This window comes from Dermacentor albipictus, chromosome 5 (assembly GCF_038994185.2).
Source record: "Dermacentor albipictus isolate Rhodes 1998 colony chromosome 5, USDA_Dalb.pri_finalv2, whole genome shotgun sequence".
In the NCBI taxonomy this organism is placed as follows: Eukaryota; Metazoa; Arthropoda; class Arachnida; order Ixodida; family Ixodidae; genus Dermacentor; species Dermacentor albipictus.
The window spans coordinates 155,595,903-155,622,264 of NC_091825.1; the positions used below are offsets into that span (position 1 = coordinate 155,595,903).

Sequence of the window (26,362 nt, forward strand, 5' to 3'; positions counted from 1 at the left end):
AGGCTAAACCGTAGTTAAGCTGACTCGTCTCAATCTGTCCGATCGGTAAGAAGCCTTGTATTTGAGTTAGCGTTTGGTTTATTACATTTTCCAGCACTCAGCTTACGGTGCAAGGGTATGCATGCTAGAGTCGTCAGCTTACTGCTTGACCTAACAAGGCGATTGTATTTCACATGTTTGATAGAATGTGTAAGCGAGACTGACGGAGGACGTAGAAAGAAAGAGACACACATACAGAGCTCTGTACTTTCAACGACAGATTTTATTTTCGCACAACCGCCGTCCTCATTCAGTTGCACTTACACATTCTGTCGTTAATTCTAACGAACTAGCCCGCTAGCATGTTTTAATCATATGTATGAGATTGTTCGCTGATATCTGTGATTGGGAAGATGTTGCCAGAAAGACAAGGACACGGACGCTGAGAAAAGCAAAAACGTGGTTTTCCTGGCTCAGTGTTCTTGGCTTTCTTCTTAATTAGAAAACCTCCCTGCTTTCCCGTCTTCTATTTCTCGCTCTATCTCTATCTCTCCCTCCTAATTAGAACTACGAAAGTGGGAATTTTTACGGCGAAGCTGCTTATGGCTAGAGTTCTGTGGATTTGCGTGTGCAAAAACTCAACTCCAGAATTTTATCAAAGATCGCTTCTTGTATGCAAGAGCTTATACGTCACATCAATAGGAGGTGCATTTTCAGTAGATTAGCTATAATATCAAAGTGTGTGAGGGAGTGAAGCTAGCTTAGCAGGACTCTTTGACGAACTATCAGACATTCCTTGGGATGTCATTCGCCTTAGTGAGGTTAGAAGGACTGGTGAGGCTTATGTAATGCTGACTAATGACCACGTTCTCGGATATAGAGGACTCCCAGATCAGAAGCAATACGGCGTAGGGTTCCTAATTCATAAGGACATAACGGGCAGCCCCGACAAATTCTACAGCATTATTGAGAGGGTAGCAGTGCTCGTAATGAAACTTAGTAAGCGGTATAAAATAAATGTAGTACAAGCCTACGCTTCAACCTATAGTCACGATGATGATGAAATAGATTAGTTTCAGGAAGATGTTGAATTAGCCACGAGAAAAGTGCAAACTCAGCATACTGTAGTAATGGGCGTCTTCAATGCAAAAGTGGGAGAAAGGAAGTCTGGTGAACAAGCAATTGGTAATTACGGTGTCTATTCTAGGAAGACTAGAGGAGAGATGTTGGTAGAATTTGTGGAAAAGAATAAGCGCCGAATAATGAACCTCATTTTCAGGAAACGTAGCAACAGAAAATGGACTTGGAAAAGCCCTAATGGTGAAACACGAAATGAAACAGATTTCATAGTTTCCGCCGATACCATCATAGTGTACGATATAGAAGTGCATGGTAAGGTAACGTGCAGTGATCGTAAGTTAGTGAGGTGTAGGATTCACCTCAATTTGAAGAGAGAAAGAGTAAAAGTGGTGAGGAAGAAACAGACCAACCTAGACGCAGTAAGGGTAAAAGCAGACCAATTCAGGCTGCTACTTGCAAACAAATATGCAGCCTTAGAACAGAGAGAAGAAGATGACATAGAGGTAATGAATGAAGCCGTAACTAAGCTGACTTAACAAGCAGCAATTGAAGTGGGAGGTAAGGCACCAAAGTAACCAGTAGGTAAGCTCTCCCAAGTAACAAATAACCTAATTAAGCAACGACAAAGAATGAAAGTGCCCAACTCAAGAAATCAGATAGAATTCGCGTTACTGTCAAAAGTGATCCACAAGGAGAAAATAAGGGATATTCGAAAATATACCGTGAGAGAGACTGAGGAAGCAGTAAAAAATAGACGCAGCATGAAATCAGTGAGAAGCAAACTTGGAATAGGAAAGACCGAGATGTATGTACTGAAATATAAGAAGACTAATATCATCAGTAATCTGGAAGGTAAAGTAAAATCAGCTTAGGAATTTTATGCTGACCTGTACAGTAGCCAAAGTAGTCACAATACCTCCATTCGAAGCAGTAATGAACAGATTACATAAGCTCCTTACACAACATGCGATGAAGCTGGAAGAGCCCTGCAAGAGATGAAATGGTGAAGAGCGGCAGGAAAGGATGATATAACAGTGGTTGCGTTTAGGGTGGCGTTAAGGGCATGGAATCTACCATGTCCGCCCAGTTCGTTCATCGCTGCCCCCCCCCCCCCCCCCCGGTTGTCTACGGTCAGGCTGCCATGTGAAGGACGGGCTGAGGGCTTTTCGTGGAACCCTGGAACAGCTGGTTTACACGCTGTCTTGACGGCTGGATATGTTACGAGGGGTGGGTGGTGATTTTACTCGTCTAATTAACTGCGCCTTGCAGTTCTTCGTCGTCTTCCCCCTCCTGTTCATTCTTTGCTCAGGTTTCTAGGTAATAGTGGCGTGAGCACCTTTAAAGCGCCAGTGTCCATGCTCCGTGGTCGTCTGGACAGGAGGTGCGGTGGTTTGACATGAGGCAAATGTTTAATTAACGCTGTTGTGCGTGCAACAAAAGTATTGTTGAAGTTTCTGCAGGGAACCAAGCTCGACGAGCGGCTCTAGCGAGACAACTGTCTCATGTACATAAGCACTCACCAATTCTATTATCATCATCATCCATCTCAATGCTTTCACTCCCATTCCCTCTTCCCAATGCAGAGTAGTAGACTAGAGCGCACTAGCTCAGGTCGACCTCTCTGTCTTTCCTACCAATAAATTCCATTCAACGCCGTTATGATGTTGAGACGTAACAAAGTCAATTTATTCATAGATGGAGGAGACGTAATGCTGGAAGAACTGGCGGCCCTTTATACGAACGGTATATCGACTTCAAGAGTCCCAGAGAACTGGAAGAATTCCAACATTATACTAATCCACAAAAGTGGAGACATTATAGCAATTAAAGATTACAGGCTGAATAGCTTACTTTCAGTATTATATAAAATATTCAGCAAGATAATCTACAATAGAATAACGGCAGCACTGGACTTTAGTCAACCAAGGAAACAGGAAACAGGCTGGCTTTCACGAAGGGATATTCTACAACGGATCACATCCATGTCATCAATCGGGCAATCGAGAAATTTGCAGAGTATGATCAGCCTTTCTATGCGGCTTTAATATATTACGAAAACGCATTTGATTCGGTAGATATATTAGCAGGCATAGAGGCCTTACGTAATCAAGGATTACAGGCCGCTTACGTATATATATTGGAAAATATCTACAGAGACTCCGCAGCTACTTTAATTTTGCACAAGAAGAGCAGGAAGATAATTATGAAGAAAGTGGTCAGACATGGAGACACCATCTCTTGAATGCTATTTACTGCGTGCTTGGAAGAAGAATTCAGGCTATTAAACTGGGAAGGCTTAGGAGTGAAGATCAACGGCGAATATCTCAGCAATCTTTGAATTACAGATGACATTGTCTTGTTCAGCAACACTGAGGACGAGTTACAAAAAATGATCGAGGACCTTGACAGAGAGAGTGTAAGAGTGGAGTAGATGAGTAATATGCAGAAGAGAAAGATATTGATCAAGAGCCGAGCAAGAGAAGAAGCGCTCAGGATGGCCAATCAGCCTCTAATTTTGTGAAGGAGTACGTTTACCTAGGTCAATTATTGACAAGGGACCGTGAACACGCGAAGAAAATTTACAGTAGAATAAAAATGGGTTGGAACGCACAAGGCAGACATTGTCAGATCTTGATTGGATGCTTACCATTGTCATTGAAAATAGAAATGTACAATCAGTGTATTATAATTCTGTTAACATATGGGGCAGAAACTTTGAGACTGACAAACGAACTCGAAAACAGGTTAAGGACCGCGCAAAGAGCGATCGAATGAAGAATGTTAGCCGTAACGTTAAGAGAAAGGTAGAGAAGGGTTTAGATCAGAGAGCAAACGCGGATAGTCGATGTTGTAATTGACATGAAGAGGAAAAAATGGACCTCGGGAAGTGATTTAATGCGTACGTTAGATAACCAGTGGACCCTTAGGGTTACAGAATGGGTACCAAGTTCTCGTGGCACCCATTCCGTAATCTTAATGGTCCGCTGGTGGCCATTAGGCAGTCGGCCGCGGCATCAACGCAGTTGTGGATGGCAGAAGACTCGGTGGGCCGACAAAATCAGGAAATTCACACGCGCTAGTAGGAATTGGTTGGCGCAGGACAGGGTAATTCAAAATCGCAGATCACTTCGTGCAGCAGTGGACATAATATAGGTTGATGATAATGGTTCTTAAAGTGGAAAGGTGGGCAAGTTCCTGAGCTTTCATAATGGTAACAGCGCGAAAAAAAAAAAAAACGACGGACGTGTTGAAAGAGCTCAGGACGAGCGCTGGTTCAGAGAGTAGATGGCGCGTTCTGAGAGCGCTCTTCCTGTGTGATTTGACCCCGTCCGCAATTTTTTTCCACCTTTACCATTATGAACGATTAGTTCTCAAGAGGCACCATTTTTGAGATCAGTGGACTCTGAGGTAGTTATATTCTTTTGCTTGCTTACGGGGGTATGAGTCATTGTTTAATGAGTAATGAGCCATTCATTGTCTTACCTGAAGGATGAATTCGTCTTGGGTAGGTATAGAAATGCTTACGCATTTAATAACAGAGGTGATGAAGGAATGTGTGTGCGTACCTATCGTCACGACGACCACCGATCAGGACAATAAATGTGTTCGCACCTTTGTTCAAAATTCCATGTCACCTCTGTGTCGTGTGTCAAACTGCTTTTCTGGTCATCCGCCTTTACAGAGCAAAATTGCTCATGATTTCTGACAAGCAATGAACATTTTTTACCGTAAATGTGGTCGGTCTGCCTTGCTCCGACTTTAATTCACCCATCCGTAGCACTATATATTATAACGACAGGTGGAGTGGTTAACGGTGCTGTTGTGTGGAAACTGTCTTTCGTATGAAGACGGCCGGCGTGGTAAAGGATTAACGGACGTGCGCGATACAGTGCACATTTGGGTTAAATTTGATGTGACACATACTGGCCGTTCTGTTCTGAAAGCAAGTACTTGACCATCTAGCTCAGACCAAAACCAAGCCCTTCGCTCATGCTGCTCGTAGACGGGGTATGAAGGCCATGGCCGATTGGGTGCCCATCGAGTTGCCTACCTTCACCTTCACCCTAGGTAGAAAGACTGGACTGAGCTGCTGATGAAGGCAGTTTCTGGTGGTTCAAGCTAGTGCGGTCACCGTACAGACTGCGGACGGAATCGTTGTCACCACCGTACAAGGTTATCCCGGAATGCGAAAGAGGCACCTTAAAGAATTGAGGAACGACACATTTGGGTGGATCATGCCGGTAGACCCCAATGCCATTGTTTGTTAGTGACCTTAACGTCGATGTATCTCGTCCCGACGGAAAGTGGTTCTTGTCGTTTCTCTTTGGAAGGTTCGGCCTTCAACGTTACGCCAGGACCAGCGTCTCTACGATGCGCGGTTGGTCGGGCATAGACCTAACGGTCGCTAAGATCTCTAGGGTCGTCACAGAGCCCATGACCGTCTATCATAGCGACCATAAAGCAAAAAATTAATGAGGTCACGAGAAAACGGCAATACAAATAAATATAAGAAGTGCATACTTGTGCAATGCTGTATTGATGTCTCATTTTATTTATCGTTATATACAGCTCCGCTGGTCATTCACCTTCACAGAGTGTAATGGCTCTGAATTTTCTATTGAACCTGCACCTGATTCTGGCTGCTATCATCACAATACAACTGCGTCACCTTGAACTGGGCAACAACACATAATAGCGAGCGCCGTAACAGATAGTCTGACTCAATAGCACTTGCCGTTGAGCTTGCCGTGAAGAGAACAGAAATAAAAGTAAACTTTCCATGAATAAAATTGTTATGGAAACGACTTGCAACAGCAAGTTCATTTCTCTCTTGCAGATGGTGGTGCTGACGTACGTGATCTAGCTCATCGAACGCTGCTCCAGGTGCACGTTAACATCACTGCGCTAACAAGGCGCAGACAGTGGGTTTCATGGCGGAGCCTCCATCTTTGCTACTAAACGGTACTGCGGTGAATTTTAGCATGCATGAGGTCAATTACGGTTGTTTGCTGCCACATTTATTCGCACAAATTTGCGTTACTTCTCTGCCTCCTCTTCTACTGTTTTTTTTCTCCTTATTAAACATATGCACAAGAGGCTTCAGAAAAAGCGCTTCATGACCTAGTGAAAACACGAAACTAGGCCTCCTGCATATGGATTATTTCATCTTCTGTTCCCTCCGGCTGGACGGAATTAATTCTTACAGCTTTCCTTCCGATGATTCTACTACTATGCTACTACTAGTACGAGCTAGCAGCTGCGGAAGTATTATGATATTATTAGTAGCAGTAGTAGTATTAGTAGAAGTACGAAAGATTGGTTGCTATCACAGGAAAAAATACGTGAGAAATTCAAATGAAAATAATTTATGTTCGTCCCAAATCACCGACATCTGGCCTTATTACTCATCATACCTTGTTGGTGGAGGAGCGCACTGACAAAGACAACGCGAAGACACACAAGAAAACACGACACACGCTGCACTCGCAACTACTTTATTTCAGAGCGCACTTCATATTTATTCATATTTAGTCCAGGACGTTGACCTTGGACAAAACAGAGCAACATGTAAGGAATTTGATGAACTTTGGCGGGAGGAATGATTTACGGTTTCTTACTTCTGATAAGGAAGGTTGTTTTGTAGTCGTGCCTGAAGGTCTCTTCTAAAAAAAAGGTGATGACAGTGGTAAAACAAAAAAAAAAACATTCGTGAGTGTCAACGTTAAGCCTAGAAAGGTCTGGGATAAAGCAGTCACATTACTGGCAAGCAACAATTTTGAGCGACTTGCTTCAGAAGTTAAGCGCTCGTGCAACCTGCACCTCGAATTGTTTTTCTTGGCCAAGACACACAAGGCTGGCGTTCCGTTAACCACCATAGTATCAAAAATGGACTCATGGCAGTCAATTGTTTCTTCGTATCTTCAAACCACCTTGAATCAAAGTCTGCCCCTATTTTGCTGTACATATATTAATTTCCCTCTACTACGCTTTTCTTCACAGCCGCATCCCTTATTGCATTTCTTCCTGGGGCAATACCTACGCAATTCACTTGGTGTCCCTGCAGCACACACATAAAACTAAGCTTTGAGAACAATCACTTAAAGCCAAAAGCCATTTTTCCTGTAGTGCCTTGCCATTACTCAGCACATATATTATTTTGTCAGTAGTGCATTTAAATAAATGTTCTCTTGGTATCCTGACGTATGAAATTTGTCGAGGAGAATTACCAATTTCGTTGATAACAAAAGACCAAACCCCACATTCCACTAGCACTCGATTTTCACATCATAATAACTACCTGCTACCGAAACTAAGGACTAACTACGGCAAATTCACTGCGAACTTTGCGGCAATGTCAATATGGAATTCACTACCGCCCTCCTTTAAATAATCCCCTTCCATTCATTTATTTAACAGGAAACTTCGTCACCACTTGTTGGGGAAGTGATTGTTTTGTTTATTTTACTCTTGTCAATGTGGAATATCATACCCAGGATCTTCCTTTTGTGTTTATACTTTATTGTTACTACCATGACTTCACTATCTTTTTTTGTTAATACTTTTTGTTTCATAGTATTGCTACTGCTATTAACGGCATTAAGTGTACTTTTTCAATGTATTTATTGTTGGAGGTTCCTCCCAGTCTTTGACTATGGGACCTCCTAGAGTTACTTTTTCTGTAGAAAATTTCAATCGCATCAATAAACTGAAACTTAACTGAACTAAAGGCCCTGGTTGTTTCTGATCCGTTAGTTTTCCCAAACTTTGAAATGTTAGTATCGTAATTAAGTACGTCTAACCCTGGAAGATGCGATGTCCTCAGCATATATGTACAGGATCTGCATTACAACATTCCGCACGGTCCCTTATTATCGAGTGTCAGGCATTATATAACGGAAGGCAACGATGAGATGAAATTCGTCAACAAATGTGGCATATCAGTTAATACCTTTCTTGGACTATTAACCTTCTGCCTTGAGTCCACCTTTCTACTGTGGAATAATTTTATGTACACACAAAAGTCCGGTACATGTATAGGCTAGAAAGCAGCTCCGGTACTTAGCACAATGTTTCCAGGTAACACTGACAAAGCAATTAACTCAAACCTTAACGGCCGTGTAGTAAGGGTGTTCCGTTTTGTAGATGATATTTTGGCTGTAGTCGAACATGGTGTTTTGGGCATAAGAGTCGAAGAGGTTTTGAAAGTGTTCAAGGACAACAACCATGGACTGCATGGAAAGCTACACTTTTTAGATGCGGCGTAATTAACACACCGGACCACGTTTGCTGGTCATACAATCCATGATCAGAAAAGCCCTTATTTAGACTCATAAGTTGTAAAAAGTGGCATAGCTTTTTCATGCCTGTGGGCAGCGTTCACTAAGTCTTGCTCGGAAAAAATAAAGGAAAGTTTCAACCAACAAGTTATCAGGCTAAAGAATGCAGGATACGAAAAACTTGTGCTCTGTAGATCAGCCTACAAGTTGATTCGTTGCGTGCGCAATGACTGTCAGAAATAGCGTAATAGAAAAGAGAATGACAGCAGAAAACTTGTATCAATACGATATGCATACAAGATCGCGCATAACCTAATAAACGTAGGTAGCACATATGGTCTGCAACTAGTTTTTACAGCACCTAACAAACTCGGTAAAATATGTGCCGCACTGAATCATAAAGTTTCGACAAAAATATAATAATCGGGGATAGGTGCACAGTAAAGCGCAGGAAAGAATTTGTCAAGTAAAGATCGTCCGTTGTATACTGTTTGCCCATATCTTGTGGAAAAATATACATTGGCCAAATGAGTCGCTGTGTAAACACAAGACTTTTGGAACACAAAAGGTAAATGGAGGGAAACATTCATTGCCACATTAAAGGGCAATGCTCTCAACATGGGTGCTGGCCACTTTACAGTGACACTACAGTTCTATGGCACCATACGCATCGGCTGACCAGCGAAATAATCGAAGTTTTTCACATTTACAAGAGAAGAGAGGGTTGTATCAGTCATCGATCTGTTCTCCTGTGCCATCGAGAGGTTGCCCTTTTGGAAGAACACTAGGAAAAAGAAAGAAGAGAAAAAAATGTGTAATAAAAAACTTTTCTTAGGGGTGCAACAAACTGGTTAGGATTGCACACCATGATAGATAAGTTGCCTATCTTTGAGGCCCCAGTATGTGCGGACAAATGAATTTGACAGTTCTTTTAATCTTGCCTTGCTTATCTTTGACGTGTGAGGTTGCGCAGGTATGTAAATAAGAAGTCTTTCTTCTGAAATGAAGTAGTTGCGAGTGCAGCCAGTGTCGTGTTTTCTTGTGTGTCTTCGCGTTGTCCTTGTCAGTGCGCGGCTTCACCACCACGGTATGATGATTAATCACCAACTCGCCCAACTTTCCACATTACTGGCCCTATTACGATTACCCACAATGTCGTGATGATAACAACAATGACAAGGACAATGCTGAAAACAGCACGACGCTCTAGCTTTGCTGAGGGCAGTCTCAGGCGACCCGTGAAGGGGCAGCCGAAACTTCAGGTAGACACACTAGCATTGCTGTGGCCTCCAACTCCCGTCATGACAACATTATAATAGTGAGTACAACAACGCTCGCGCACTTCGGACTCGACGCGCTGCGTTCAAAAATCATAGCTTAGACATCCTCCCGAAATTCCAGTCATTCATCTCACTTTATTTTGTAAAGAAAACTTTCAGACAGAAACGAGATCGAGCGTACCTGTTATTCCTTTTTTTTATTTCCACACGAGAATTAAAATCCCCCTGCTTTATACAACCAACCTGCAAAGCGAGAGCAGCTGGGTTTAGTGCAAATTGGTTTGATATAGAATGGAAAAGGAACCTATTCCAACGCAATAATATTTTCGGTTATTTTCCTTTAAATCTGACACAGACAGCAGAGCAATAATTTGACAATTATGGTTCGAGAGCTGTTAGATCCTTTAGTTTCAATGAGTTTTCCCAGTTATTGCATATTTGTAGCCATATAAAAAAGATTTTGCCGAACTTCTAATTCCCGCTCCAAATAAAAAAAAAACGAAAAAGAAACGCAGCCTCTTTCCCATTAAAAGCGGATTACTCAGTTTTTTATTACAAAAAAAAAATGTTGGCAATTTTCAAAGCACTGTTTACGTTGTTAGTGTTTTCCTCGAAATAACTGCTGAAATCCTCACGTTTATTACTCGTAAGAACTCCTAACCCGCTTCTCATGAAGCCGGAATTTGAGCATTCGATTTAGCGATGGGTAGACCGTTTTATGAATGCTCTAACCTTCCCGTGACTGTTTTAAAATGGTTGACGAATAAATAGCAGAGTAAAAAAAAAAAACAAGCAAACAAGATTGAAGAAAGTACTGCCCTGTCAGCTTTGTAACGTACTCTATGTGTAAAAAAATATTATGCAAATGGAAGCATTCAAACTAACATTCAATCTTTAGGATGAATATAAACTGCACTCGGTGGTTGATTAGGAGAGCACAAATCTTTCCATCCTGCAAACCTATCTGAGAATATTACCGAGTACATCACTGCAGAACTTTCGTGCTGAGCCAAAATAGATAGGTTGCATGCAAATGAGATGCGTATTGCTCGCACACATATTAATGGCTCGCTGCGTACTCAGGATGCGTATAAGGAAAGAATGACAGACGGCAAGGTGCAGGCTAGGTCCGCTTTACCCAAAAAGAAGCGCGCTGTTGAGTTCACATAAATTTTAACAAATAAATTTTTAAATACATAGTGACATACGTACAACTGTCGTGAAAAGCTAACAGACAGCAATATTTCAGAGAACATGGAATTTTTATGCTGTTTGTGACCGTAGCCACTCAAACCGTGGAACACTATGTTATTCGCATAGATATTAGTACATGCTGGAAATCTGAATACGAGGCAGCATTCCGAGGCAACAGAAATATGAAGATTTGTTTTTCAGATTGCGCTCATCTAAACCTTTTACTCCGACTGTCAAAGTATTTACGCAAGCATTTGCAACAGTGAATTATTGTGCAGCCGCCGGAGTTATGCCATGTCACTGCAGAAAGCGGCTGATTCAATATCAATGGGGAAATGCTCGCAGCATTGAGGGGCCCAATTCACAAAGCTTTTGATTCGTAAAGATTGTTTGTTGTCGGCTGGCCGCCTTCCCTATTGTTGTGTTCGGTACCAGGTTTGGCTGGTTCCAAACGCACAAAGCCCGTTAAGAATACAACACCAGCACTAACACCTTCTTGTGATACATATGTCAAAGTCGGCATGCTCGAATACTGCCTGGAAATTTGACCATTCAACTCTATTTTCTTTTCGTTTTCGAACGTGTGCTTGATATGCGATTCACATTGAATAGGCATTTGACATACATTATGTTCTCCTCGCACATGTATATCAAAGATATCTTCATACACATGATAGTTTAAAATTTATATTTGGGGTAGTGTGTGTTAAAACCTGGTCCCCAAAAATGCTATAATCAATCCAAATGTAGCAACGCACACGTTCGTTACTCTAGTGGGGTGAGCGCATTGTTTACATCGGCTAAATATAGGGGAGCACCCTGTTTTTGCTGCAAGTGCACAAGCCGCTTGACGCGCTCCGACGCTGATCCTACGGGTTCGGACCAGAAGCGACGTCCGATGCAACACCTCGCGTTGACGGCGTCACAGCTTGTTATGCTTTTGGGAACACGACACAGGTCATCCTCGTGCTTAGTCCGTCGCTATGGAGACAGCGCGCTAAATACTTGGCCTGAGTTCTAAAGAAAGTGCCGATGTATTCCATCCCGGAGACGCTGAAATATGGATTTTTGAAGCAAGACTGCGCGTGCGGGAAAACGCCGGAATCTATGCTTGACTGTATCAGTGATAAACAAGATTGCTTGACCCGATTTTTGTGATACTTTTGGACTTGTTTGCTTATACAGACACTGCACAGCTTAGCTTAGTCATGCATCCTCCGGTAGCGTTCAAAGGTATGCTAGCATCGGTTGTATAGGTCGAGTAGTCATAATTTTAAGCATTCACTAACTAGGTCCTAGAATAGAGCATTATATAGCTTGCTTCTCTGTGATTGCCTTAGAAAATTTCAAATATTGGATTCAAGACTAAATTATAATTTTTTATAAGAAAACCTCGTAGCGGTGAACGTTAGAATTGGGGACATAATCCCCAATGCAATCATTTTAACCACATTTTACAAGTGAATTGCTAGTTCATGACAGTAGTGGCTACTGCAGAATTCAAGTGTGCCAAAACCAACAGGCCAGCTAGGTACCAGAAACCTTATGCACTGCAGGCTCTACCCCCCTACCCCCCCCCCTCCAAAAAAAAGAAAAGAAAGTGCTCAGAAGGTGCAAAAATATGCATCGTTGTTCCAGTTAACATCCTTTCGCGGTTTGAAAATATGCAGTATGGGGAAATGTTAATTAACATAGCAATTCACTTCCTGCTTGCTGTACAACAAGTAGCACTCCGTAAGGCCTTTAATTATAAAGTTAATTATAAAATGCACTAAATAATTTTGCAAATGTGCCGCAAATTGTGACGTCACCCACTGGTTTCAAGCTTGGTCACCAAAAATGTAACTTTTCTTGAGTCGTTTATTCTTATTAAACAGGTACATTCGTCCGCAGAAATGCGTGGTATACGTTTTATACTTTCATACACACAAGCAACAGCATTTTAAACAAAACAAATAAAACTGAACTAAAATTAAATAAAAGGAGTTACTGCATATGGAGTTTTGATGAGCGTATGATTGGCGACACGCATGCGAACACACAGATACACACACGCACACAAGCGCATAGGCCCGCGCACAGCATTGTATCGCGATAGCAATTTGGACAGCATGTGTGAACTTTCGCCGTCGTTGTCAACGTCGCCGCCATGTTTCGTATCAAATCCAAGTGCGATGACACCCTATTGTGCCCCGCGCATCGTATGTCGTGGGCGCGAGAGAAAGCGTGCGATGGGGAGCCAAGGAGGGTGGTGGCTGGATGAGCGCTGTCTCGCTGCGGGCCCGATGTTGGAAGTCATGTGACCAAGCACGCCCGGGAGCAGGGGGGGGGGGGGGGTAGGTAAGATGAGCATGGGTCTCTTTCAGCAGCCTAGCCGTCACCGCGAATACGTGGCGGGGCGCATACATGGCTGGGCGCATACGTGGTCCACGTGGCTGGGTGCATACGGGGCCCGTGTCCTATTTTGGAGAGTAATCTGCGGCAACTGCAGAGCTTGGCCGAGCCAAGATGGTTCGTGAATTTATGTGCGCTGTCTCCCGGCACACTTAGTGTCGGAGGTCACTTTATTTGAAGTCTCGAATCTCAAGTGAAACGAAATGCAGCACGAAATGTTCGCTGCCTTCTGCCTACGCTCTTTGTCACGCCAACGTTACGACATCGAGTGTTTGTGGTCATCGAGTTAGATCTGCTCCTGTTTACCGGTGCGCGTGTGGCACCATGCTTGTTAATTTAATTTGTAAGAGAATGTTTAGTGCAATTTACGTGACTGGTGAAACTACGAACGTTACTTCTTGTAGTTACCTGCAACTTCGCGATCGGTGTAAATGCTACGCCTGTAAGGCGGAACTGAAACTTTTTTTTATGAACAAAACTGCCTCTTTGGTGACTCTTTGGAGCTTCTTGTCTATGCTTACTCACCCCCATCATAAATAATATAGTGTAAACTATAGGTACGTGTTCAAGAACAATTTTACACTTTAGTCTTGGTTCCCATAAGCCTAGAGTAAAATGGAGCACAGCGATTGTTTGCAAAGCACGTGTCACAGAGATTTTTTTTCGTAATAATACCTGCCTTGACAACACTAAGGTAGTTTTCAACACCTGCACTCCTGTCTCAAGCAGGTGAAGCTAGATCTACTTCTCCACCTTCAGTTCAAAACCCATAGCCGCGTCATTGTAGACCCTGGCCAAGGCGTCCAAGGACTATTCAGTTATTCCACTCATTGACCTGATTGTCATCTATGTCATTGAATTTGTCTTTTTACTGATTTCGTGTACCCTTTCACACGGAAACACTTCTTTCTTGAAATGACGTAGTTTTCGCGTTTTTTCACTAACATTATTGAAATGACCAAAACTCTTACCCGTCGTGAATATTAGCCTGTTTTGTTTATATATATATACGATGGCTCAAGCCATATTTGTATTTTTTGTTCACTCTATTTATGCACCACCGATTACACCAGTTTACAACGAGCTTCGCTCTTCATCAAACCAACGGCACAGTCAGTGTCATGATGAGCACGGAGTTGATACATGTGGTTATGTGTCTTAATGTTGGTCATATGAACAAAGGGATGATGACGACGACGTGCACATCGATGCCAGATGCACGTGCCCAACTGAGCGAGAAAGAAGAAGCAGGCTTAAGGGCACGAGAGAGGATCCGGAGGGACACGGTGATCATGGCTGACATGACGGGACGGACACTAGGTCCAGGGCGCGGAATGAACGGCCTCTCGAATTCCTGGGCCAAAGTCGCTGCAGGCTCCCACCTGAGAACATCCTCCCCGTCAAGCTCCTTCTCCTAGCCTAGTGTTGGCGAACGTCTCACGGGCCTCTAATCCAGGCCAAGCCAGCGTCTCCATCGTCGTGCCCAAACTATGCATGGCGAACACCGAAAGGTTGTCCGGTCGTTGCTTTCTCCATAAAGCTCGACATGCTACATTAGAAGACGCCCCGGACTATCTTCGCCAGTTTAAATGCTGCTTACAATGGATCACATTAAATTTTTCTGATTCATCATCCTTCTATATGAACTATAATACAGCACCAAAGTGTGAACTCCCTTTGCATACTCTCATAAATGTCCCTCACTGTAGGAACTGAGAAAAAGAGTACCACGTGTTGTGAAAGGTCCGGGGGCTGAACAGCACGTACGCTAAATAGCGATTGAGTGTTTCTTATATGAACCCAATTGGATATTTCATAGCTCTTCAGAATACAGATGTGCTTTCTTACTTGACTGGATAAGATTGTCTCTGTACAGTATTCTTTAAGAGCGCTACTGAGAAAGACCGTAATACGTGATAGCAGACCAAAGTGAATTGACTGTTGTATGCAGCATAACCATCGCTTGACCACTTCCTGTAGAAAAGGTATAATATTACCTCCTTTTATGTCACCCTTAGTGTTCGTTTCTTGAAGAGAAATACAATTATTCTGCTTCAGCTAAAGCAGCACGTATTGCGTCGTAGTTATGCTATTCAAAAAAGTATCTTGAGACACCGGGCGTTTCTTGCAAACATACTAACTACTACAAGCTCTAGCACCTGCCGTAATTCAGATGAAACGTGATTTATCATCTTATGCGCACGTCATAACCATGTGCCTAAATAGTACTTCGTTTCCAATGTCCACTTTGAAAACCCAATCGAAAGCGCGGTGAAGGTATTGACGTCGGCAAAATCCGCGCACATCCAAATAAGTCGCGCTGACATACTTTCACCACAAACTTTTTTTAATACGCAATATTTAGGAGATGTCGGTGCCTTCACACGACGCCGGAAACTCATATTTCACAGAATGAGCGCATTCTAAATATCAAGGGGAAATATGGCGCTCAACACAGAAATGTCACAGCAATGAAAAAGTGAGATAAAACGTAGCCGTGAAGTGAGGTCACATAAGTGCACGAAAAACAACTCACAATAAACTCCTCATAACACGCACCGGAACATGTAGTCAGCTCACGTAGGTATGCTAAAGAGATAAAGGACGAAGACAGGTCACATAAAGGCACATGGCAATATTTAGGAGCAGAAATAGACGCAAAATAAGGTCACATGAAATATATCCGCCTTATAATAAATGATCCACATTGTTAGGTTTTGATTTCTTTACTCGTTCCCCTCGATGAGTTTTTTCAACAAACAACTAAAAAATAAGGAAAAATAATCCATGTTCTCTCGGAAATTGTCACGTTCTGTCAATGTCGCCAAACATCTCTCTGTGGAGCTTCGTCCATTCAACACTTGTGTCACATAACGAAAGATAAAAACGTGAGCCTTTGGTTAGTTCAGCATAACAGTGCTAGCTTGGGTACTACGAGGCTATACTATCTCGCCTGGAAGCAATGAATAGGTGAACTGAATTCATTTATTTCGTAATGATTTTGATTTCTGAAGAACTGAAGTTTTCTGTGTGTCTACGCTTTTGCAAGTAGATCGGAACCATTAGAGTTTTTCTGTTTATTGCGACAGAAACAAGAAAAAGAAAAGCTGCTAGAACGTCTTGAATTCAAACAGCAACAGACAACACCAGAAGAGAAAAATGAGAAAGGTAATCCCAATTTCTTTTTCCGATGCTGATTCGCTCAAATAGAGCAATAGAGGAGAACAGCGCAGGATTTGAAAGTGTGGAGTGAGAAAAAGACCAGAAATGACGACTGGAAAATCAGGTGCGGCGCCAGTGTATTCTAGATCAGGCAATTTCAGAGGACTTCAAGTCTCTGTTGCTGGTCTTATGGCAGAAAATTTGTATCAAGTAATGTCTTTTGCTTGCTCATAAGCTTTCTTCAATAATAGAAAGCTTGCAATTTTTGTAGACGAAGCCGATGTTCATGCACATTGTGGTTTGGTATCTTTTCTGTAAACTAATTGAAACAACCTTGTGAGACACTGGTCTGGATATCTTAATAGGTACTTTAGGTACTTTAATTTTGTATCGTGTGTTTTCTGTGCGTTATGTTTTTGCCGTACGCCCTGTGTGTATCATTGTATTTATAATCAACTTCATCTATAGTAGCATGCTAGACTGTCGCCATGCAAAGCTCACGACTTTTCATTTTCTTCTTGCGAAAAAAATGCATTAACGTCGGGAAACAGGAGTGCCGCATAGGACGACGAAACACGGCGACGACACACGCAAGCGACAGTTTGGTGTCTCGCCGTCTGAGCACTCTAGGTTTCGCGGTAGTAAAACACGAACCAACCAAACTAGCCTGACTTTCCATATATTCTGAAAGGTATACAAATATAGGCGCCCTTCCAAATGCAAAAAAAAGGAAGAAATAAAAATCAAAACACGAAGGAAAAGACAACTTTTAACAAGGTCGCGTCAATCTCGGATTATACCAGCCAGGGTGGTTCAGAGTCTATGGCATTCGTTTGCGGATTACGAGGTCGCGAGTTCGATTCCTGGCCTTGGCGCTGGCCACAAAGTCTATATCGCACAGGCTTCGGAATGCAATAAAATTGCCTGCGCATCCATCCTTTGTAGATGATTGGCCACATTTATTCGATCAACAGTCTATTATATGATGAGTGCGTATTTGGAGATGATATGTTTTATACTATGTTATGATGATTATTATGAAAAGCTGCACATGACCAGTGGCACATACACATTGACCCAAGTTGGCATCAAAGAGGGTCGTTCAGCAGCGGTAAAAACACAGTTGGATACACTCAGCGGTGCATACCCAGTGGCGCATCCATAGTCCCTCAGAGAGAGAGAGAGCTCTTGTTTACAGGAAAGGCAGAGAGGTTGACCGGAACTGGTTCGCTCTAGTCTGCTGCTATGCACTGCGGCAGAATCGAAGGGAGTGAGATGATAGCCATAAACTCAAGTTGGCACGAAAGAAAAACGGTTAGATCCGCACACGGATACCATAAAGCAGGTTAAGTACGCCAAGAATGGTAATCGCATTAAAACTCTAGTGTACTATACTTTCGGTGCATAATAAACATGAATGGAGAAGATAGAATGAACTAATACACAGCTCTCCGCCAGGGCATCTCAGCTTATGGACACTAAACGATATTAATCAATCAAGAAACTTACATTTTTTATTTGTTACTTCTTTGTTTTCTCTATAGCTTAGTACAAGGACCGTGCAACTTGCTGTGGTTGGCTCTGTCACACGTTTTGATCAAGCACGTTGCAACTGCCGCAGTTAAGTTTTTCTTAATTATACCACATACACTTCTCTCTCCTGCTGTTCACACATGAGCCAGCGTCATTAGTATTTCGCCTTTGCTACTCCGTTTTCGGTGTCCAGTTAATCTGTCTTGCTAAATGTATACATTATTCACATATTCATTAGATATCGAAACTTATGTAAAATTGTTATGATGTTCAATCTCCTACTAGGACACGAAAATCATAAGATCTCTGTTCACGTCATGGGTTCCGATTGCAGCTAAAACATTGATCCTCTCCTTCGCGCTGCAATAACGCCGGTTTTATCCTCGTGAAAGGATTATCGTGAGTCTCGCATCAAGCAATCTTTCAAGGAAGTCTTGAAGCGCGAGAAGCAGCAGCACTTTGTGCCCAAGGGCATTACCAGTATTTCCGGTTCTGATTAAGAAATGTATGGAATGCATGTTTTCTTCAAGACAATCACAGATCCTGAATGCTCTTTGCAAACAAAAGCAGCTTCTTTCATTTCACAAGACTGCTCGAGGCTAATTAAGCACCAGCTATGGCTTTCTTCTTTGTTCGTTGCAGAAAGGCTGCATTCTCATCGCTGAGGCAGCGGCAAGAATTAAGCACGTACACAAGCACAATCATGCACCTTAATGCACACAAGCACAAGAACAGCACCTGGGTTCAAGAATAAGCACGTCCGCCCGCAAAAATTTCAGCATTCGGTGTCTCACAAACACGTTCCGCGTAACATGGGCTTTTCGCACTTGCTGTCCAGACGTATACTCCCGCATCGGGAGGGACGCACGATGGGCGACAGGATACGCATTTGTACATGGCGGTGAATGCTTTTCGCTGGGCCGCAAACACACAGACAGTAAACAGAAAGCAAACGAAAATTAAATGAAAATTTCGTGATTGCATTTCCCGGAGGCTTTTCGACCATGTATAAAGAGTATAATTCTCACTTATTCAATAAATATGCTCTTTACTCTCTCCGAACAAAAAAACAACAAACGACACAGAAAACGAAACGAAAAAACTCCACTTATGTTTGCCCTTGTAGAGAGAGGCGCACCGAAGACCAAATGAAACTATGCGTCTTTTTGCGAAAGCAGCCACAAAAGTAGTCACAAACGCAGCTTAGCTGTGTTGATCCGTAGCAATGGTGTAATCGTACATCGGTGTTCCATTCTTGCCAGTGCATCTCGCATAAATTTCCAGATATATGAGCTAACGCATATTTTCTTTTTTTTATGACAGAGGAAAGAACATTTAAAAAAAGCTTACTTGTGTGGTCATGCGATCACCATGCTCGACTTATTTCATTAAGCCGTGCCTCCCCCACGCCCCAAATAAATATAGGAAGAAAGACAGGGGAGCTATCGCAAGAGCAAATATGGAACTATAGAACTCCTGTGACGAAGCTTCAGCGCCATGCGCAGCCTTGTTTACAACCTCAGGAGTACCCTCCCCTCCCCTATTCAGTCAATCAATGGCGCGAAACCGATGCGGATAAAGAACACATGTGACATGACGAGCACTATCTTTTAACTGAGTTTATTTAAAAGAAAAAAAATTAATAGTTTAACTATAGACGCTACACAGGCGTAATTGCTGTAAGCACACTCTCTACGGAAAAACTTATGCAGATTCAACGCACGTCTTGAAATCTATGTCACGCGAAGCTTTCGTAAAGTCTTGCTATAAATTTGCCCATTTAATTCCATTGTGACTCACCGTGGTTGCTTAGTGGTTATGCTGTTGGGCTGCTAAGCACGAGGCCGCGGGATCAAATCCCGGCCACGACAGCCGCATTTGGATGGGGGCGAAATGCAGGAAGCAGCCGTGTACTTGATTTAGGTCACTTAAGAAACCCCACGTGGTCCAAATTAGTCCGGAGTCCCCCACTACGGCGTGCCACATAATCAGATGGTGGTTTTGCTATTTAAAACCCCTTAATTATTTTTTTCCCAATTACTGTGTCTTTGGAATAAAGAAAACTTGCGTGCGCGTATTTGATCTCGCGCGTCCATCCTACGAAGTGTGACACACCCGGCTTTTATCTCAAAGAGCTATTTGGCGTTGGCAAGATAGACGTATAAATGCGATTGTGGCCTAATTGTTAGAGCATCGAACTGCGCTGTGGGGAGAACGAGGTGCCCTGCCGCAATCAGGCACGTAATTTAAGTAAGAGCTAATCGGTAAGATAGCGTAATCTAGCAATCATGGTCAGTAAAGTGCCGTACGGTTGAAAAAAAAAAGGTTGCACTAAAATAAACAAGAAACATCAAAGCGTGAACCCGAAATGAACTTTGAACCGCATGTTAGCCAAAGGGCATGAGCAGAGATTTGTCCGGGACAACCATTTCTTTATCGAGAAGGGACGCAGACGGCATGCTGTGTCCGTTGATTTGTGCCGTGTATCTCCTAAAATATTACTCATCAACTAGCACTCAAATGATATTGCGCATCAAAAAACGAGATGGACGTGAGAGGACGAAACACCAAGCGCGAACTTTCAACAAAGTTTATTGTACCACTGAAACCGATTTTATACATGTGAAGCAGTGTATAGACCGCGCATGCGCTTACATGAAAATGAACTGCGCATTCATGTAACATATGTAGAAGACATGCGATGCCGCATCCAAGAAACTTAGTTCTTTAGAAACCACCGGAGCCATTTTTGACTGTTGTTGCGTTCGCGGAGCCGATCATTGAGGCAACCTTCACTTTGTCCGATATATTGCTTCCCACATGAAAGCGGGAGGTTGTAAGCTACCCGGTGGACACACTGGACGAACTTTTTGCGGTGATGCTTTCTGCACTTATCGGAAGGAACGGCATTTGGATCCGTCAACTTACAAAGCCTGCCGAGCTTGTTGGGGGCAAAAAAACAACTCTTACATTTGCCCTTTGGGCCAGCTTTTTCAAGTTATGGGATATCCCGTGCATGTAAGGTCCAACACTTACTTTAGGGCGTATGCCGGCAGGGGCATCGGCAACTGACTTCTGCGTGCTGGAACGCGCTTCTCTTAAAATGCGTTCCGCGACAGACACTAGCACCACCCTAGGATATCCAGCCAAGGACAAAAAGGTAAAAAAAAATGGCTCCGGATGTTTCTTGGCAATTCATTGTCGCAATCATGGCTGCAAACCTCTTGAGGACCAATGCGCGATTGTTTCCCGTGGCAGTACGCAGCTCATCCGTGAAATATGTGAAGCGCAGATGATCGCAAAATTGGGTGATAAGTGTGTTAGTTTCCCTTCTCTGGCTCTCACAAAAAAAAAACTAAGTTTCTTGGATGCGGCATCACATGACTTGTAACTATGTTACATGAGTGCACAGTTCATTTTCATGTAAGCGCATGCGCGGTCTACACTGCTTCACATGTATAAAATCGGTTTCAGTGGTACAATAAACTTAGTTTAAAGTTTGCGCTTGGTGTGTCGTCCTCTCACGTCCGTTTCGTTTTTTTGTTGCGCAATATCATTTGAGCAATGGATTACCAACTTGCCCGGAATGCTGCTCTCACCAACTAGCAGACTCCGGCTCAATTTTGACTCACAGAAGGGTGTAGTCTGCTTGTCCACCTACATCAGTGATCAATATTTGTGGCATTTGTGGCATCAATTTAAGTCAATCATGCTACACTGCACAACAAACTTCATTCCCATGAAATGTTGCAAACCACAAAAGAAAAACCCATGGATATCGCGTGAGGTCCTTCAAGCGAAGCGTAAAGTAAGAGGACTTAGACATACTATTAAAAGAAAAGGGCTGAATAAATGTCTGAAAGACGAACTGACCTCCGCTCTAGCTGACTTCAGAGGAAAGTTAAAAAATGCAAAGCATCACTATTTCAGCGTAACATTCCCCGACTTCATGACCAACAATCCACACAGGTTTTGGAAATACTTTCGCCCGTGTTCAGGTGTGTCACCTGAACGGTCTGTAGAAGAGAAAACGGCTCGAGCAAACATATTCAATAACTTTTTCTTTTCGGTTTTCACTTCAGATAATGGCTTAATTCCCTCCCTACCGCGTCCACCTAAAACCATCGATTCATTAAGCATTACCAACGCAGGAGTTCTTAATCTATTGCTTTATCTCGACATCAAGAAAGCTAACGGGCCAGATAATATCAGAAATGAGTTTTTTAAAAACGTATGCAGAATGGTGTAGCCAATACCTTGTCATTATATACCGCAAATCACTTGCGTCCGCACAACTACCAGATGACTGGAAAAAGCGAAGCTGTTTCCTATACATAAATCTGGTGACAGAAATGAACTTTCTAACTACAGGCCAATCTCACTTATCAGCACATCTTGTAAAATATTGGAAGATATTATCTTCGTACACATCACCATATTTCTAGAGCAAGAACATATATTAATACCTCAGCAATACGGCTTCAGAAGTGGCCTCTCAACGGTCACACAACTAACCGAAGTAGTGAATGACCTTGCGCTCAACCTAAACAATCAAAGCCAGACAGAAATGATCCTCTTCGACTTCAGTAAAGCATTTCATTGTGTAAGCCATGTAAAATTAGTTGCAAAACTAGAGGCTACGATTGGGGATGGTCAGATTACTGCATAGGTAAAGAACTTCTTATTGCATCGAACACAGCACGTTATTGTAGATAGCACCCCTTCCAGGTCTGTAGCTGTCACCTCTGGTGTTCCCCAAGGGTCTGTACTGGGCCCATTGCTATTCTTGATCTTTATTAATGACATTGCTGCTAACATTGAATGTGACATTAAGCTCTTAGCGGATGATTGTATTATTTATACAGAAATTGTCAGTTACGCAGATCACTTATTATTAAACAGAGAACTCGATTTAGTGTCCAATTGGGGTAAAGAACTGCTAATGTCAATTAACACCAGTAAATCTGTATGCATGTCCTTTACAACAAAAAAGAAGCCTTCGGAATTTACTTACGCCCTCGGTGGTACTTGCCTCAATAATGTAAATAACCACAAATACCTTGGTTTGACATTCTCTTCTGACCTTTCATTGAACTTACATATTGATAATATTACCTCAATTGCATTACGCAAGCTTTTTTTTGTTAGACGATGTTTACACCTTGCACACTAGACTACTACCCTATACAACTTTTGTTCGCCCTATTTTAGAATACGCTAACATCGTCTGGTTCCCGCACACATCAACTAACATATCAAAACTACAAAATGTGCAAAGAAAAGCTGTGAGGTTCATTTTTAACAAATACAGACCCTATGACTCCACAACAAACCTCTTAGCTAACGCATGTCTTAATACACTGTCTGTTAGGGCCAGAGAAGCCTGTTTAAAATTTATCTACCAACTAATTCATGGCAGTTATAAGATAGACCGAGCTAAGTAAATTACTTTGTCTACATCACTTCTATCGCAAAAAAAATCACGCATTTACACTGAACCAGTACAGTGTTCGCAATGACACGTTCATGTTTTCACTTTTCCCATGTGCGATCAAAGAATGGAATCTCCTCCACTCAGACATAGTTTCCTCTCCGTCACTTTCATCATTTATCAACCTACTAGACACATCCAACAGAGAAGACACCACTTAACGCATCCACATGTATTAAACTGTAATACTTACTCCTACGCGTGGAACGTCTGCATTTCAACCCCCAAAGTAGCCGCTTCTGAGTGGTTATCTGTTAGCTTTATAGCTTCTCTAATCTTACATGGGTCATTTATTCACTAATTTTTATACAAATTCCAGTAATACTATTTTATGATATTGTTATACCAACTATATTGTTATATTGTTGCGGACATAATCCTGTACCAACCAAAAGTATTGTACTTCACATCGTCATTGGTGATTTCTACAGTAGTTAAGGAAGCTTTTTCTCTTTTCTTTCTTTCTTTTAGTGTACCATGTATATTGACCTGTTTGTTTCTTTTTGTAAAAGTGTGCCTCCCTGCTTTGGTCTCACTGAGACTAGCAGTATTGAAAATAAATGAATAAAAAACATATATATAAAACGTTCCGACAATGTGGGAATGACAATACAATTGCGCGCATTCGCACACGCATGCACGAACGGGCCCGTGACGTGTGCAAGAAATAAAACTGCTAAAAAAATGAAACACCCGAAAAGCATGCTATACATCGAAATTTATTCACATCGGGCAAATATAATTTGTCTCAAATACGCTACAACGATAACAACAGAAAATGCTTTCGATGCTATGGGGCTTGATCGGCGGACCGCAGATACTAGCACCTCGTCATTTATGCATGTACGTGAAGGTGAACCGTGGGTTAACTGCGTTCAGCCGCTCGACTTTGAAGCAAGGTTTCTCACTTGTTAACAAACGACTCACGTCGACAAGATCATGTTCCGCACAGGCGCGACCAAGGAGCGTCGTTAGGTTGAGCGCTCACGTACTCCATTACATCAAACTCGCATCTCATGAAGCCAACGAGAGTGTGCAGAGAAGCAGTTTGCGTGCAAAAAAAAAAAATATAGTGTCGTTCGCGCCGACATCAGCATGTGTAAACAATGGCAAGAGCGTCGCGTACACGGGCCATGCGTTTGTTTTCTGTCGCAAGCGCAACAAAATACCTGCTGTCCACGGTGAGTAATTTATTGATTTCCTTATCGGAGACGGTTCCACGGTAAACAAAAGCTGTTGCACCAGCTCAACGACCACGTTCACCTGGAACGCTGAGCCCTGCCTGTGCCTTGCAGTATTGTTCTATTTAAAGTGTCTGCAATACGCGAATCATTTTACATTCAGCCCTATAACAACCTAGCGTAAAACCCTCAATTGCGCAAACAAACTATTTGGCATTCTGCTCTAGTTAGCGACAATCGTATAGGAAGATCCCTCGACTAATCAAAGAAAATGACTAGTATACCAAGTGCGAGCGGAGGAGAACGGTTTTCTTCGGTTTAGTCTTTTTATTAGAAAGGTACTTCCCCGTAAATACTCAGTTTTACATACTTCTTACATTTTTGCTAGAAATACGGACCGATGACTATAGTGCATCCTAGGTAAGCGTGTGGTGTATCTGCTATATCGGGTGTTCCATCAAACACTTTCAAAAATTTTCGTTAAATTGCCTGTGACAGATAGCGCAATTCTAGTCCATGAGTTGGTGTACTTGAAAAAGCGGACATTACTTGCTAAAAAAAAACTGAAATGCCTAATTAACTAATTGCAAAAATTTACTAATTATGTTTCTAACTAATTACCTTATGGTCCATTGCAATTTACAAATTCCAGCCGGGGATTTCGCAAGAGGAATCCACTTGGAATGAATTCTCAGCATGACACCAGTTTCGAGTTACTAATTCCCGAACATTGCGGATAAATCCATTGGCGTTCCAGTTACTCATGTGCTTCAATGCATACAATGACGTTTTGTTAAGAAAGTAAGTGGAACGACAGTGTATCTTATTCGCAAGTTTGACAGCGCATATGTTGTAAATGGCGCCATCCACACGATTCTAGTCGCACCCTCTAGAATTTATGAACTGGTATATGTGCCATGGGGTAATCCGTTAAGAAACTGAATTAGTAATTTTCGTCAATTAGTTGATTATGCCCTTCCAATGTTTGAGCAAGTAATCTTCGCCTCTTCGAGTAGACAAGTTCATGGACTGAAATTGTGCTATCGGCAACAGGCAATTTTCAAAACTTTTTGGAAATGCTCGCTGAAACAAACTGTATATTGTAATGTACGTAATTATTATTATTATTATCACCATTATTATTATTATTATTATTATTATTATTATTATTATTATTATTATTATTATTATTATTATTATTATTATTATTATTATTATTATTATTATTATTTCAAACTGTAACTGCATGGTTTTCGCGCGCTTAGGTTTTGACAGGGAACAGAACGAATGAACAGAGACAACCCAAGCGTTTGGACGAAGGCGCAGTCTACCAAATAATTTGATTCACACAATCGGTTCTGTCGAGTGCTTTCAATCGTTTTGGTCTTTGGCAAATAAATGCACAGCGCAAGAAAACTATGAACGTGTACCAACTAGCCGCGTTTGTTGATTTCCGAAAGTAAACTGTGTAACTTGCACATATTGTGATGTACAACATGCTTGTTAGAAATCGGCGTGAATTATGCTTAAGAGGTATATTTAGCTCGGGGGCCCTTATCAGAATGCATGGCAGAGGAGAAATCCTTTTTCTCGGCAGCCATTGCACCACAGTTTATGGCGTTGGCTAAATTTAAAAGAAAAGTGTAAAATATAGTGACTGGAGATAGCAAATTGTTTGTTCAGGTCATTATTTATTTAAAAAAAGTTGCCAAAAATCGCAAATATTCAGAAAATGAAACAATCGAGCTTTCAACCCTGTAACTGAACTATATCACGAATTTGTAAACTGGA

At 42.1% G+C, this 26,362-nt stretch overlaps 1 long non-coding RNA gene across 1 annotated transcript in view; it reads left to right on the plus strand.

Annotated features, from left to right (window-relative positions):
- The first annotated feature begins 5,899 nt into the window (after positions 1-5,899).
- Positions 5,900-26,362, plus strand: part of LOC135902310 (uncharacterized) — a 237,063-nt gene continuing 216,600 nt past the window's right edge. Inside the window, exon 1 of the long non-coding RNA XR_011514672.1 lies at positions 5,900-6,021. This is a non-coding gene — a long non-coding RNA (uncharacterized lncRNA). The remainder of the gene's footprint in view (positions 6,022-26,362) is intronic.